The 17,001-nt window shown below is 41.9% G+C and overlaps 1 non-coding gene across 1 annotated transcript; it reads left to right on the top strand.

The window, feature by feature from the left end:
* Positions 1–15,869: 15,869 nt before the first annotated feature.
* Positions 15,870–15,942, top strand: trnar-ccu (transfer RNA arginine (anticodon CCU)). Its single transcript has one exon. It is a non-coding gene; the product is annotated as a tRNA-Arg (tRNA).
* The last annotated feature ends 1,059 nt before the right edge of the window (positions 15,943–17,001 follow it).

Genomic DNA, 17,001 nt, shown 5'->3' with positions numbered 1-17,001 from the left:
CAGCAAGCATGTATTAAATCATTCTCTTAACTTTACAATCAATCTCACCAGGGCTGATTCAGTTTGCTGCTTCCTATTATTTGCCACAATCTGATGCAATTGTTCGACCAAGCTCTGTGCCATCTTTACACTCACTAAACAAAACCACCTCCACTTTCCACACAAATCCTCTCCCTTTTACCCCTCTTTTCACTTCACACAACATCCCATGCACAGTTCCTTCTTTCAAATACAAACACAAATTACAACTCATCGACAAATCCTCTAAACACATTCACACCTCAAATACACACCATACTCTTCCTCCAAACACCAACAATTCTATCTTCAATTATTATTTGGGCTTCCACACTATGAAAATGCTCAGCAGGCAACTGTACAGTCTGCTGGTCCACTGAGCTGCACAGACCAGGCAGTCGTCAGGATCAATACTTTTTTTTATTCATCCGCAGGATGGAAGTGCTGGCAAAGCCAGAATTTATTGTCTATCCATAAATTCCCTTCACAAAGTGCTGACCCCTCTTCTTGAACAGTTTCAGTCTGTGTAGTGAAGGTACACCCACAATGCTGTTAGGGACGGAGTTCCAGGATTCTGACCCAGTGACAGTGAAGGAACAGTGATTTTTTTTTTATTTCCAAAATATACTTTATTCATAAAAATCTGTAAAAATTACATTGCCAAACAGTTTCCAAACAGCACCAAAAAATACAAACATTGCAAGGGAGATCAGTTTCCTTCAATACTGTCATGAGTTTCTTCCCAACCCTTCCGTTTCACAATTGTCATGTCAATTACAGTTTTACATTTACAGCAATTCAGAATATTAACGATACAGTTCGAGGGGTTTCCCATAGATCCAGCCCCTCAGTCTAGCTTGGTGGGGGAACCTTACACTGTGGTCTTTCCCCATTGAGCCTTTGCTGCGGCTGCCCCAAGCTTTAGTGCGTCCCTCAGCACGTAGTCCTGGACCTTGGAATGTGCCAGTCTGCAACATTCGGTGTGAAGGAACAGTGATATATTGCCAAATCAGGAAGGTTTGGGACTGGGAGGGGAACTTGGAGGTGGTGGTGTTCCCATGCACCAGCATGCTGTTGTCCTTCTAGGTCACTGTGGGTGTACCGACCTCACATGGACTGCAGCAGTTCAAGAAGGCAGCTCACCACCACCTTCTCAAGGGCAATTAGACATGGGCAATAAATGCTGGCCTAGCCAATGACACCCACATCCCATGAATAAAAAAAGAAATACATTATTCCGAATATGTTATTAGAAGCTATTTTTATCACGAGAATCAGTAGCTGAAAAAAATGTCTTATATCTCGGCATCATAAATTAAAATTTAAAATCAGCGCTCCGAATTTGCCATAACCTTCCTTTTTTTTCCTGATCCAATCCTCTATATCCCTTGACATCCAGGGTTCCCTGGACTTGTTGGTCCTACCCTTTACCTTAACAGGAACATGTTGGCTCTGAACTTTCAATATTTCCTATTTGAATGACTCCCACTGGTCTGATGTCGACTTTCCTACAAGTAGCTGCTCCCAGTCCACTTTGGCCAGATCCTGTTTTATCATATTGAAATCGGCTTTCCCCCAATTCAGTACCTTTATTTCTGTCCAGCTTTGTCCTTTTCCATAACTACCTTAAATCTTACATAGTTATGGTCATGCTCCCCCATTGACACTTTTACCACTTGTCCGGCTTCATTTCCTAGGATTAGGACCAGTACTGCCCCTTCTCTTGTCGGTCTTTCTTGGTACTGGCTCAAAAAGCTCTCCTGTATGCATTTTAAGAATTCCGTCCCCTTTAAGCCTTTTTCACTAAGACAATCCCAGCTGATATTGGGGAAGTTAAAAGCCCCTACTATTATTACCCTATTATTTTTACATTTGGGACAGCTCTCCCAAATTTGGTACAAATCCCAGATAATTAGTAAGGAGGACTTTGCAGGGTCAGGTTTTCATTGTCAATGCTGAGGTCGATGCCAGGTGATCACTCTGGTTTCATTCTTACTGATTTCATGGCAGTTAGATACTACTGTGTGGCTTGCTGGGCCATTTCAGACAGCAGTTAAGAGTCAACCACATTATGGTGCATCTGGAGTCACACATAGGCCAAACCAGGTAATGACAGCAGATTCCCTTCTCTAAAGAAGATTATTAAACCAGATTCATTTTCACAACAATTGACTATGGCTTCATGGCCATCATTTAAATAGCTTTTTAAATTCCAGATGTATGAATTAAATTCAAATTCTGCTTTCTGCCATGGTAAGATTCAAACCAATGACCCCAGAAGAATACCCAAGGATCTCAAAGTTACTGATCCAGTGACAAGACCACTCCACTACCACCTCCCCATTGTTTTCCTTTATCAAGTCCCCAGACTCACTCTCCAGAGGACCAAGATTAGCTTTAGTTACTCTTTTCCTATTTAAATACTTGTAGACACTCTTACTATCTGTTTTTATATTACTAGCTAGTTTTCTCTCATGCTCTACTTTCTACCTCTTAATTAATTTTTTCATCATTCTTTGCTGGTTCTTAAAATCTGTCCAATCTTCTGACATATGACTAATCTTTGCAGATTTGTACAGTGTTTCTTTTAATTTGATACCACCTTAAACTTCCTTATTTAGCCACGGATGATGCATCCTTCTCAAAGGATCTTTCTTTCTCACTGGGATAAATCCTTGCTGACAGTTATTAAACATCCCCTTAAAGGTCTGCCACTGCATGTCGCCTCCTTTACCATGAATTTATTGATTAATCCTGTCTCATTATACATTACCAGGTCTAGAATAGCCTGCTCCTTAGTTGGCTCTAGAACATACTGCTCTAAGAAATTGTCAGGAATACACTCGATGAACTCATTTTTCAGGTTACCTTTGCCAATCTGACTCCTCCAATCTATATGTAGATTAACGTCACCCATGTGGGGATTACAGATCTGTTAGCCTTACATCAGTAGTAGGGAAAATGCTAGAATCTATTCTAAAGTTGTGAAAATGTACACTTGGATAATAATGACCTGATTGGGCATAGTCAACATGGATTTATAAATGGGAAATCAGTTTTACCAAACCAGTTGCGGTTTTCTTGAGGATGTTACTAACAGAATTTATAAATGGGAGTCGGTAGATGTGGTATACTTGGATTTTCAGAAGGCTTTTGATAAAGTCCCCCACGGGAGATTGCTTAGCAAAATTAAAGCACATGGAATAGGAGGTAACATACTGGCATGGATTAAGGATTGGTCAACAGGCATAAACCAGAGAGTAGGAATAAAGGGATTATTCTTGCATTGGCAGGCTGTGACTAGTGGGGCCACAGCTGGTCACAATGTATATCAATGGTTTGGGGACCAAATGCAAGTTCATGGATGGCACAAAACTAGGTGGGAATGTGTTTTGTGAGGAAGATGTAAATCTCTCAAGGAGATTTTGGACAGACTTAGTGAGTGGGCAAGAACATGGCAGATGGAATATAATGTGGAAAAATGTGAGGTTAGCCACTTTGGCAGGAGGAAGAGATGTGCAGAGTATTTCTTAAATGGTAAGAGATTAGAAAGTGTAGATGCACAAAGTGACATGGGCGTCCTTGTCAATAACTCACGGAAAGTTAACATGAAGGAGCAGGAAGAAATTAAGAAGGCTGATGGTATGTTAGTCCTTATTGCAAGAGGATTTGACTACAGGAGTTGCAAGGTCTTGCTTCAATTGAATAGAACCTTGGTTAGACCGCACCGGAAATAATGTGTGCACTTTTGGTCCCCTTATCTCAGGAAGGATATTATTGCCATAGAGGGAGTGCAACGAAGGTTCACCAGACTTGTTCCCGGGGTGGTGGGCCTGTCCTTTGAAGAGAGATTGGGGAAACCTAGAAAAAAACTTAAAGGGATGGACAGGGTAGATGCAGCTCAGATGTTTCCCCTGGTTGGGGAGTCTAGAACCAGAGCACACAATTTCAGAATACGGGACTGAGATGAGGAGAAATTTCTTTACTCAGAAGGTTGTGAACCTTTGGCATTCTCTACCCCAGAGGGCTGTGGAAGCTCAGTCATTGAGTATGATTAAAGCAGAGATTGACAGATTTCTAAATACCAATGACATAATGGGATGTGTGGAGAGTGTGGGAAAAAGGCATTGAAGTGAATGTTCAGCCATGATCGTATTGAATGGCAGAGCAGGCTCGATGGGCTGAATGGCATGTTCCTATGTTCCTTGTAGTACATTCTTACATGCCTCATTTATATCTTCCTGTATATTCTGTCCTACAGTGTAGTAACTGTTAGGGGGCCTAGAAACTACTCCCACAAGTGCCCTCTTACCTTTCCGATTTCTTACCTTTACCCAAACTGATTCTATATCTTGCTCTTCCGAACTAAGGTCATCTCTCACTACTGCACTAAAGACATCCTTAAGTAACAGAGCGCCCCCACCAACTTTTCCAAGCTTCCTGTCATTTCAAAATGTTGAATACCCTTCAATATTCAGGTCACAGCCTTGTCTCTGTAATGACTATCAGGTCTGACATATTTATTTCTATCTGTGCTAACAATCCATCCATTTCCTTACAAATGCTGCACACATTCAGATACAGAGCCTTTAACTCTGTCTTTTAACCATTTCTGCAATCTTTGGCCTTGTCTACTGGTGCTGTCTTGTGTTTGCATGTTCTGACCCGTCCCATCATACTGTGGTTATCATTACCCAAATCACTGTCCTGCTCGATTACCTTGTTGTTTACCTTTGATTTACTACATCTCCTCTCACATGATCCCTTCCCCCCCCTATTTAGTTTAAATCCCTCTCTACCACCCTAGTTATATGACTTGTCAGAACAGTTGTTCCAACACGGTTCAGGTGAAGACCATCCCAGCAGTACAGCTCCCACTTTCCCCAGTACTGGTGCCAGTGCTCCATGAATTGAAACTCATTTCTCCCACACCAGTCTGAGTCACACATTCACCTCTTTAATCTTATTTACCATACGCCAATTTGCTCGTGGCTCAGGTAATAATCCAGAGATTATGACTTTTGAGATTCTGATATTAAATTTCGCATCTAGCGACTCATAGTCCCTACAGAGAAATTCTATCCTAGTCCTACTTATGATATTTTTGTTACCCACATGGACCACAGCAACTGCATCCTCCCCCCTCCCACTGCATGTTCCACTCCAGCACCGAGCAGATGACCCGAACCCTGGCACAGGGCAGGCAAAACAGCTTTCTAGAATCTTGCTCTTGGCTGCAGAGAACTGTGTCTGTCCCCCTAACGATATTATCTCCTACTAACACCACATTGCTTTTTACTCCTCCTGCTTGAATGGCTTCCTGTACCATGGTGCCATGGTCAGTTGGCTCATCCTCCCTGCAGTCTTCATTCTCATCCATACAAACTGAAAGAACCTGAAACCTGTTGGACATTTGCAAGGGCTGAGGCTTCTCCATATCTGCTTTCTCGATCCCCTTACCTGCCTCACTCGCAGTCACGCCCTCCTATACCTGACCAAATCAGAAAATGCTATCCTAAAGGATGAGACTGCCTTCTGGAACAGTGTGTCCAGGTAACCTTCCCCCACCCTGGTGCATCACAGTGTCTGTAGCTCAGCCTCCAGTTCATCTAGACTGAGCCGAAGCTCCTCGAGCCAAAGACACTTACTGCAGACATGGGTGTCGTGGATCACATTGGTGTCCACGAGCTCCAGCATACTGCAGCTACAACGCATCTCCTGCCCTGCCATCCTGATTGTGTTTTAAGTAACTAATTAATTATTTACTTATTTAATTTTTAAATTCATGCCTCTCCTCACCAGCATTTACTGTACTTATTTAAACCTTGGTAATGCAATACTTAAATACTTACAATGCTTAAAAATGAAACAAGAGCAAGTGCATCTTCTTCCTTCCCTTCTGCTTCCATGTCTTAATTAATTAGAAGGTAGCTACTTATTTTAATCGTTATTTAACGCTTTTCTAATTTCCAGCTATTAACACACACCCCCTCACAGCAGTGTACTAATCTAGCTATTTACAGATCCTCCCTAATAGCAGTTCCTCACCAGCCAATCACCTTAAAGCATCCCTGTGATGTCACTGTCTCAAGGTTCCCCTCTATTTCTGGGAAGTAACTTGCATCTTCTACAGCGACTGGAGGCTGGAAAAGGGACACCTCTTTCACTCTCTGCACCAAACTTTCCAATGAACCAAATTCTTATCTTCACACTCTGACTGTGTCTCACTCAGGCAAAGTCTCCTCTCTGTTTGCCCCTTATTCCATGCTTTTTGAAAATAAATAAATTATTTGAAACGACATGGGACAATTGAGCATTCCAGTATGTACTGCAGGAGGGCTAATTTCAATGAGTTAAAAGGGATCTGACCTCCGTGGGTTGGAATTAAGAATTGGTAGGAAAGGTAGTTTTTTGAAAAAGGAGTGCTCCAAAGAGGAGATAGTTCAGGTACAGAGCAGACACATCCCCACGAGGGAGAAATGAATGGCATCCAAAGTTAGAGCTTCCTGCCTGACAAAAGATAAAGAGATGAAAATGAGAGAGAAAAACAGAGGCTTATAACAAATGTAAGATTGATAATGCGTAGAAAACCAAGTTGAATATAGAAAGTACAGAGAAGATCAAAAAAGGAAAGAAGAGGGGCAAAGAGATTACGAGAATAGATTTGCGGCGAACATAAAAGGGAACTCAAAAGTCTTTTATACACAATATAAACGGCCAACAGGTAGTGAAAGGAAGGGTGGGATTGATTCGGGACCAAAAAGGAGATATTCTTGTGGAGGCAGAGCACATGGCTGACACAGTTAGCAGGTTCAATACCTGCTGTGGGCTGATGTTAAGTTTATCTCAGCCAGGATAGGCAGTGAACACAGGAAGATAGGAAAAGGAGTTTGTATTTCAGACACTTGAACCTGTTCTGCTGTTCAATTAGATCAGGACTGATCTGTATCCTGACTCCATTGTACCATCTACAAGATCCACTGCAGTAACTCACCATGGCCCCTTCGACAGCACCTTCCAAACCCGTGACCTCGACCATCTCGAAGAATAGGGCAGCAGAGACATGGGAGCATCACCACCGGCAAGTTCCTCTCCAAGTCACATATCATCCTGATTGGAAATATATCACCATTCCTTCACTGTCACTGGAACAATATCCTGGAACTCCCTTCTTAACAGCATTGTGTGTGTACCCGCACCAGATGGACTGTAGCGGTTCAAGAAGGCAGCTCACCACCACCGTCTCAAAGACAATTAGGGATGAGTAACAAATGCTGGCCTTGCCAGTGACGCCCACATCTCATGAAAGAATTACAAAATAATTGTCACCTTGGTTCCATGTCCCTTAATATCATTGACTCACATAAATCTATCAATCTCAGATTTAAAATTATTAATTGAGTATCTACTGCTTTTTGTGGGAGAGAGTTCCACATGTCTAAAAGTCTTTTCATGAAGAAGTGTTTCCTAACTTCTCGCCTGAATGGCCTGGATCTGATTTTATGATGATGTCTCCTTATCCTAGACGACCCTATCTGTGGAAAACCTTTCTTTCCATCTCACCTTTCAAAATTCAAAAAACCACAATCAAATCACCCCTAACCCTGCAATACAAGCCTAGTTTATGTCATCTTTCCTCACTATGTAACCGCTGGAGTACTGGTAACATTCTGGTGAATCTGCTCTGCACTCCATCCAAGGCAAATATATCCATTACGAGGGGTGGCACAGGGTTAGCACTGCAGCCTCACAGCTCCAGCGACCCGGGTTCAATTCTGGGTACTGCCTGTGCGGAGTTTGCAAGTTCTCCCTGTGACTTGGTGGGTTTTTGCCGGGTGCTCCGGTTTCCTCCCACTGCCAAAGACTTGCATGTGATAGGTAAATTGGCCGTTGTAAATTGCACCGAGTGTAGGTAGGGAATATGGGATTATTGTCGGGTTAGTATAAATGGGTGGTTCTTGGTCGGCACCGACTCGATGGGCCGAAGGGCCTGTTTCAGTGCTGTATCTCTAAATAAGATGCAGTGCACAGTACTTCAGAACTGATTTAACAAGGCATTTGTATAGCTGCAGCACAGCTTCCTCCCCCTTCTATTCTAGCCCTGTGGATTAAAAGGCAAATATTCCATGAGCCTTTTAGATTAATTTTTGTACCTGCCTATTACATTTTAGTGATCTGTGTACATGGACATGTCAAATCTCTTTGACACTCCATCCATCCACATCGTGAGTATCTGAGACACACGGTGTGCAGATTGCCTCCACCATGCATCTTCACACCTTTCAGTTCACTGAATCAGCTCAAGAACATTGCAAAACATCGGAAGCAAGGCCAACACTCAGGAAACTGATCCTGTTCAACTCACCAGAATCCACATGGTGTGAAATGTGTGTCTGATGGACCTTCCTGCAGGATTTGGCACATATACGTCTGCACTGGCACCAAATCCACCGGGATGGCTATTCTTAGTGGCAGGTTAATACCTCATAGGTGACTGGAGAAACCAAATGGGCAAAGGTAGCCGAGATGAGGAGTTCATAGAATGTTTTCCTGATAGTTTCTTGGAACAGCCAACCAGAGAGCAGGCGATATAAGACCTGGTAGAAAAACAAGAAATGCTGGAAATACTCAGTAGGTCTGGCAGCATCTGTGCAGAGAGAAGCAGAGTCAATGTTTCAGGTCAGAGACCCTTCTTCAGAACACATAAGCTCACACATTTCTAGTTGCCCAATTGCTATAACACTGCCCTCCGAATCCTGAGATTGTGGATTTCTGCCATTTAGTAAATGTTGATCCAGAAACAAATGTGAAAACACTTTCTGTAAACATTATCAGAGTCTCTGACAGGCAAGTTGCCTCCCTCTTAATTGTAGGAGTATTGTCTCTTCAACCAAAGGTTGTGGGTTCCATTCTGTCCCATTCTGCATATTGAGCTGGCAATCCAATGCTGTGTTGAGATAGTGCTGCACTGTTGGAAATGTAACCTTTCGGATGGGATGTTACACTGAGGCTGTGACTATCCTCACAGGTAGATGTTACAAATCCCTGGAATTAATTTGAATAAGAGCAGTGGAATTATCCTCTGTGTTTTGGCCAATGTTAATCCCTCAATCAATGTGTCAAAAATAGAATATCTAGTTGTTAACACAACTATTTGGGGGAAGTTGCACAAATTTGCTCCCATGTTTCCTATCTTACAACAGTGAAAACATTTCTAAGTACTTCATTGACTGTGAAGTGATTTGGGATGTGGTCTGCATGGATTGGACCCTAAACTCTGGAATTCCCTCTCTCTGGGCTGAATTTTACTGACCCCCCCCCCCAACCCCCGTGACATCGGGGGTCATTGCAGGGGGGGACTTAGAAAATCCTTCCAGGAGTGGACTGCCATGGGCCTTGACGCTGGGAAGGCCCCGCCGCATTTTAACGGCAGTGGCAAAGCCTCAGAGCAGCCCCTCACTGCTCAGCAAAGAAAAAATCATTGACATATTTCAATAAAGCATAATTACTTACCTTTTCATGATGTCCATCCCATGCCGATATTCCGGCCAGTTGCCAGAAGTCCTGCGTTTTCAGACTCTCCTTAAAATCCACCTCCTTGATCAAGCCTTTGGTCATGTGATCCAATATCTCCTAATGTGTCTCACTGTCATACTTTGTTTTATACTGTTCCTGTGAAGTGCCTTGGATGTTTTATTATGCTAAAGGTGCTATATAAATATAAGTTGTTGTTGTTTCTTTCTCTTTTCTGATTCATGTTATCAGATTCAGTGTCCAAATACAAAGCACACTCTTTCTCTAAGCTGGAAAATTCTAGGTTCACATGCTACCTGAGCTACCACATGATGAAAATATTCAGCAGACACAGTGTGCTGGGATACTGAGCTGCACAAACCAGGTAGTTGCCAGGCTCAGTACCTGCTGTGTACTGAAATTAGTTCATCTCAGCCAGAGTAGGCAGTGGACAGATACAGTAAGCAGGTTGGCAATAATCAAGCTTCATTCACAGACTTCTCAATACCCTCCTTGTGCACTGTGACGTCGAATACCTTCACCTTCATGATGTGGAAGTGACATAATGATGTTTTGGACAATGATTGACATCATTGCTTTGTGTTTCTGTTCCCTCATGAATGCTCGTGAATCTCTGATGGAGTTGTGAGCCCTCTAACAATTGTTTCTAAATATCACACCCATTGTAATCAGTGCAGATATCGAGCAATAGAAGCCTAATCAATGTAGGCCTTGTCTCTTTTATACAGCAATGTGCAAAAGGAAAACTTTGTATTATATAGTACTTAGTTACATAGAATTTACATCAGAGAAACAGGCCATTCAGCCCAAGAGTTCCATGCTGTTGTTTATGCACTAGCTTCCCCTTCATTGAATCTCTGCTATTTGCCTCAACTACTCCTAGTGGTCACAAGTTCCACATTCTAACCACTCACTGGGTAAATAAATTCCTCCTGAATTCCCGATTGGAATATCAGAGACTATCTTAAATTTATGGAGCCTGGTTCTGGTCTTGCCCACAAGTGGAAACATATTTTCCACATTTACCCTATCAAATACTTTTGGAATCGGAGAGACCTCTATCAGGTCATCCCTCAGTCTTCTCTTTTCTAGAGAATAGAGCCCCAGTTTATTCAATCTTTCCTGATAGGTATACCTCTCAGTGTTGTTATCTTTCTAGTAACTCTTATTTGCACATTCTCTAGTGCCTCTGTAATATATTTTATATTTTGAAGACAAGTAATGCTCACAGTGTTCCAAATGCGGTCTAACCAGGTTTCTATATAAGTTTAACATAAATTCTTTGCTTTTCGGGCAGCCATAAAGACAGGGCTAAATTGTGGCGAGTCGAAGAGACTTAGTAGTTGGCAGGAAAAAAGACAGAGGCGCAAGGGGAGAGCCAACTGTGCAACAGCCCCAACAAACAAATTTCTCTGCAGCACCTGTGGAAGAGCCTGTCACTCCAGAATTGGCCTTTATAGCCACTCCAGGCGCTGCTTCACAAACCACTGACCACCTCCAGGCGCGTATCCATTGTCTCTCGAGATAAGGAGGCCCAAAAGAATATAAGTTTAACATAAATTCTTTGCTTTTCAATTCTTTCTCTCCAGAAATGAAGCACAGTACTTTGCTTGCATTTTTATAGCTTTATTAACCTCCGATGCTATTTTTAGTGATTTGTGTATCTGTATCCCTAGATCCCTCTGTTCCTCTATCCCATTTAGACAAATATTTTCCAAGGAGCATTTGGCCTTCTTATTCTTTTCCTAAAATGTATTACCTCGCACTTCTCTATATTGAAATTTATTTGCCAAATCCATGCCCAATCTGAAAGGTTATTAAAGTCTTCCTGTATTGTGCTGCAGTCCTATGTATTCACTACATTCCCAGGTCTGATCTCCAAATTTTGAAAATGTACTTCCAATTCACAATCGTTTATATAAATGATGAACAACACTGTTCCCAGCTCCGATCCTTGTGGAAAACTACTTCCCATCTGAATAACTACCTTTAACCCCTACTCTCTGCTTTCTGTTTTGGAGCTAGCAGACATTGTTGGAACAAAGGAGCTATCCTCTGCTCCAATACAATACATGGAACAGCCCTGGTCAAACCAGTCAGTCATGTGACCACTCTGCTGGCCAACTTAGGGAGTTTGAAATTGGAGAGACAATGTTTGAACTGGGAGAAAGCTCTTGGCTCCTGGATTGAAAAGACCTCCTCTCCTGTCCTGTCTGCTCCCATCTCTGTCTCATGGAGCTCCAAAAACCCACTGGAGACACATGAACGAAAAGTCTCCTCCAGTGAACAGGGTTTATGAAGAATGCTGTGCCCCAATGAAAAGCAAGATCTACCTACAAAAGGACTCTACAGTGAGCTCGAAGAACCGTAACTAAAACTCTTCAGATATTACCTCAAACCTATCCACTTTATTTTTTCTTCTGCTCTTTTCTGTCACTATTTGCATGGGTGTTTAGCATTTGCATGCCAGCGTGGGCACGTCATATATCTGTAGGCGTCAACCGAATAAGAGTTTAAGTTTTAATAAATTTCAGTCTTTCTTCTTTATATATAAGAAAAGCTGTGTGTGTGTCTGTTGGTTTCTTTGCCTTCTGATTGGAAAGCAGTGAACAAGGATTCACTAAGGGGGAGCTAAAAGCACAGTGTGTTTAAAAATGAAACCCTGTTACAGTAAGATCAGGTGAAGGCTGAAAGGGAACCCTAGACCTCTTTCTTACCTGGTTGTAACAACATTATGACAGCTGCAATACCGTTATCTATCCTTTTAGTTACTTCTTTAAAGAATGTAATAAGAGGAATCAAGCATGAACTTTTCTTTTGAAATCCGTGCAAACTATTCAGTATTTTTTCAGTTTCTGGATGTTTTCCTGTTACATCTTTGAGAAAGGATTCCATTATCTCTCCTGCAACCGATGTTAAACTTCTTGGTCTATAGTTCCCTGGACTTATTCTATCTCTTTTTAAAATATAGGAATCAGCTTAGCTGCCACCGCTCCTCTGCTACTATTCCCATTTCTGATACATTTTTATATATTTCTGAGTGCCTCTGCTATCTCTTTCTTCTCTTCTTCTGATAGTCACGGAGGGAATCCATCAGGATCAGGGGTTTTACTCTCTCTAAGATTGACTCGTTTACCAATTCCACCCTCCCCCCAACTTTCTATCTTAAATGTTTTTCGATTTTTTTTTGATCTTTTCTTCGAATGTCATGCTGACCATGTCAGTCACCCTGGTAAATACAAGGTAAAGGAATTATTTCATATTTCGGTCATCTCACTGTAACGACCTGAGTTTATCATGTGTATCCCTTCGTGACCCAATCCCTATCCTGATTTTTCATTTGTTATTGAGGTGTCTGTGCAATAATTTCCTTTTTTTCTTATATTTATTGATAATTTAATTTTGTCATTTCTCTTTGCCTTCCTATTTTTTTTTTTAAATTCTTACCTAACCTTTTAATTTTCCCTTTTGTCATTCTCTCCTTTGTTGTCTACGTTTTTAGTGTCTGCCTTTATCTGTAGTTTCAACTTTGCTCAGTTTATGTAGAATGTAGAGCATTTCCTAAGTACATCAAGGCTGTTGATCCAGGCATGTGACTCCTGTGGTTCAATGGGTAAGACACTGACTTCACAATTCAGGCTTGTCAATGCAATCCCTATCTGGGGTAAACTTGGCTTTGAATAATCTTCATTCTGTGAAAACCAGTTCATTGTCCATGTTGCTGAAATACACAGAGATCAAATAACTTCATCAGCTCCTGTCTTGTAAATGACTGAAATTTAGGGGAAGCAAGTTAAACCTGTGGAAAGCCACTTGCTCTTCACATATAATTGATGTTTTGCCCAGAAATCACTGTATCAATTACTGACAGGCAAAAGAAAGTCAGATCATGTCATGCCATTACTGGGATCTTTCAAATTGATAGAATGTGGTTGTTTATGAATAGAAAGATTGGAGCACAAAAAGGCATCAAATGTGGCAGTGATTACAGAGAGACAAAGGGGACAGTTGCAAAGACCAAACCCTTTCTATGTGCAGCCACATGGCCTAAAGGATAAGGTCCAGCCCTCCTAAAACAGGCATTGATGGTGCAAGTCTCATTTGTGATGAAAGCAGTTTTAGGTGAAGGAGCACATTCTGTAAACAGGCTGCATTCTGTAACAAGCAGTTAGTTTTCTTTTTAACTGATCAGCCAATCTCGGCAGTTCCTGTTCGGCTCCCTCCTCACTCTCGCCTTGCTTTCCAGTGTCACAATCCAATGTAATGTTTCTACTGAGCTGTGCACCATCCCAACACCCAGGGAACAATGTCACTTGCACTTTCCAGGCAAATACTTCCCTTTTAAATCCTGTCTTCAGATTACCCAATGTCTGAGGCACAGTTGTTACTTTGTAATGTAGATATCCAATTACAATACACGTATGATTGATGTTATCAGATTCAGGGTGAAATACACAGCACACTCTTCCTCCAAGCTGGAAAATTCTAGGTTCAAATGTTACCTTGTTTATCATAGAAACTTACAGCAGAAGGAGACCATTCAGCCCATCGTATACACTCAGTCACAATAATAACTCCTCTAGTGTTCCTCAATTCTACTGAAATAGATTCTGTCTTTGGTCTCTCAACTATATCATTCCTCCTCAGTGTTAGAATAGTTTCTTTGAACAATACTGCCATGCCCTCCATTTTTCCTGCCCTATTATTCCTGAATATCTTGTTTCCAGGAATATTCATTATCCCAATCTTCCCCTCCTTTGAGCCAGATCTCTGTTATTGCCACAATATCATAGTCCCGTGTGGTGACTTGTACCTGCAGCTCACGGAGCTCATTTCCCACACTCAGTGCATTTACTCACATACACTCCAAATCCATCTCAGACTGCTTCATATTTACTCCCAGTCTGACCCTCCCGTTTCTGAATTATTCTTTATTCTGGTGCTATTTGTCTCTCCCAGTCCACTTTGCATCTTACTTCTCCTCTCTAATGCTACATCCTGGTGCCTCCCCCACCCCTGCCAAATTCATGTAAACCTTCACTAACAACACCAGTTAAAGTTTCTTCAAGGACATCAGTCCCAGTTTTGTTGAGGTACAACCCGTCCATCTTGAACAGGTCCCTCCTGCCCCAGAATTGGTTCCAATACCCCAGGAATCTTTTTACATGCTGGGTGATAAGCTGTCTTATCTTATTGCTCCTGTACTCACTAGCACATGACACTGGAAGTAATCCAGAAATTACTAGCTCTGAGGTCCTGCTCTTTAATTCCTCCCGAGCTCCTGAATCTCTGACTGTAGTATCTCAACACTTCTCCCAATGTTTTAGGTTTCCATATCAACCACAACTTCCCCTCCCCACTCAAAATATTCTGTACCCTCTCACTGATGTCTTTATCAACCAATCTTAGTTGCTCCTGTCAGCAAGCTTCCCTGTGACATCAAATGCCTTCAGCTTCATGACATGGTAGTGAGGTAATGGTGTTTTTGATGATGTTTGATATCATTGTCCTGTGTATTTGAATCCTTTCGAACACTCGTAAATCTCTGATGCAGTCCTGGGCCCACTAACAGTTACCAAATATCATGGTCCATTATAAATGAGAGCACATATCCAGCAGTAGAAGTCTAATCAATGTCGTGGTGCTTGTCCAAGTCAAAGGAGAACATGCTTAAGGGAAGCTTTGTAAATTCTTCCCTAATGATAGACAGTGATATTTCCAAGAAGATAAAATATATAATTGAGCAAACGGCATCAGGAAACCAGATCTGCTCCCACCTGCTCCACATCATTGTTAAAGGATGTGGAATTGGCTGAAAATAAAGTGAGTGGCCACAGGGACAGGTGGAATTTAGAAAGAATCCAGAGCAAACAGCAAGAGCATCCAGTGTGATGTCGTGCTCCTGTGGCCGAATGGATAAGGCACTGGTTTCTACAGGCAGGTATTTGTGAGGTTAAATCCCATCTGGGATGAGATTAATCTTCATTCAGTGAATATCTGCTCTTTGTCATCATTAAGAAACACACAAAGATTAAAGTAGCTTCAGTTTGAGTGCTGTCTGAGAAATGACTGAAACTTCGAGCCAGGGTAAGGAAAGAAAGCTCTGGAAAGACACTTGCTTTTCACATCCAATCAACATTTTGCCCAGTAATCAACTGTACTAATTGTTGACAGACAACAGCAAGTCACATCCTGTCATGTCATTGCTGGAACCTTTGGCATCAATACATTGTGGTTGTGTGTGAAAATAAAGGCTTCAAATCTGGCACTGCTGAGAAAGAGTGTTAAAGGGACAACTTACAAAGCTTGTACCAACAGCCCCAGTGGCCTAATGGATAAGGCACTGGCCTCCTAAGCCAGGGATTGTGGGTTCAAGTCCCATCTGGGGTGCAATAAATGCACTTTCAACCATTCTCATTTCTTCATAACTTTGGAACATATCTTACCACTTGACCTCCTTTCTTATTTGCTTTCCACTCTCACAATCTGATGTCGTCTTTCAACCAATCTCTGTGCCATCTTAACACTCACTGAACAATACCACCTCTACTTTCCACACAAATCCTCTCCCTTTTACCCCTCTTTTCACTTCACACAACATCCCATGCACAGTTCCTACTTTCAAATACAAACACAAATTACAACTCAACTACAAATCCTCTAAGCACATTCACACCTCAAATACACACCACACTCTTCCTCCAAGCACCAACAATTCCGTCTTCAATTATTATCTGGGCTATCACACTATGAAAATGCTCAGCAGGCAACTGTACAGTCTGCTGGTCCACTGAGCTGCACAGACCAGGCAGTTGTCAGGATCAATACTTTTTTTTATTCATACGCAGGATGTAAGTGCTGGCAAAGCCAGAATTTATTGTCTATCCATAAATTCCCTTCACAAAGTGCTGACCCCTCTTCTTGAACAGTTTCAGTCTGTGCAGTGAAGGTACACCCACAATGCTGTTAGGGACGGAGTTCCAGGATTTTGACCCAGTGACAGTGAAGGAACAGTGATATATTTCCAAATCAGGAAGGTTTGGGACTGGGAGGGGAACTTGGAGGTGGTGGTGTTCCCATGCACCAGCATGCTCTTGTCCTTCTAGGTCAGGGGTCAGCAACCTGCAGCTCCGGAGAAACATGTGGCTCTTGAACATTGTATTTGTGGTTTCCAACCTTTTCCACTTGGAACACATTAACACGAGAAAAGCGAATAAAAATTAGCTTGAGAAAAGTCAGATCTGTATTTTTATTGTGGGGATAAAAGTCAAATCATTAAGCTGCACTTTACAGTTTAAAATGATAACTTTAACAAAAAACATCATTGTGCTCTTCACAAATCTGTTTGTGTGGTATAGCTACCCCATGGTTATAGATATGACTTTGGTTAACGGAACAGGTTTGATGTTTGTGACCATTTTTGTTTCTAGTATAGCTGAGATGATACAT

The sequence above is a fragment of the Heterodontus francisci genome, chromosome 10 (assembly GCF_036365525.1).
Source record: "Heterodontus francisci isolate sHetFra1 chromosome 10, sHetFra1.hap1, whole genome shotgun sequence".
Lineage (NCBI taxonomy): Eukaryota > Metazoa > Chordata > Chondrichthyes > Heterodontiformes > Heterodontidae > Heterodontus > Heterodontus francisci.
Note: the sequence above shows the minus strand (reverse complement) of the source record. Positions and strands in the feature narration are given on the sequence as shown.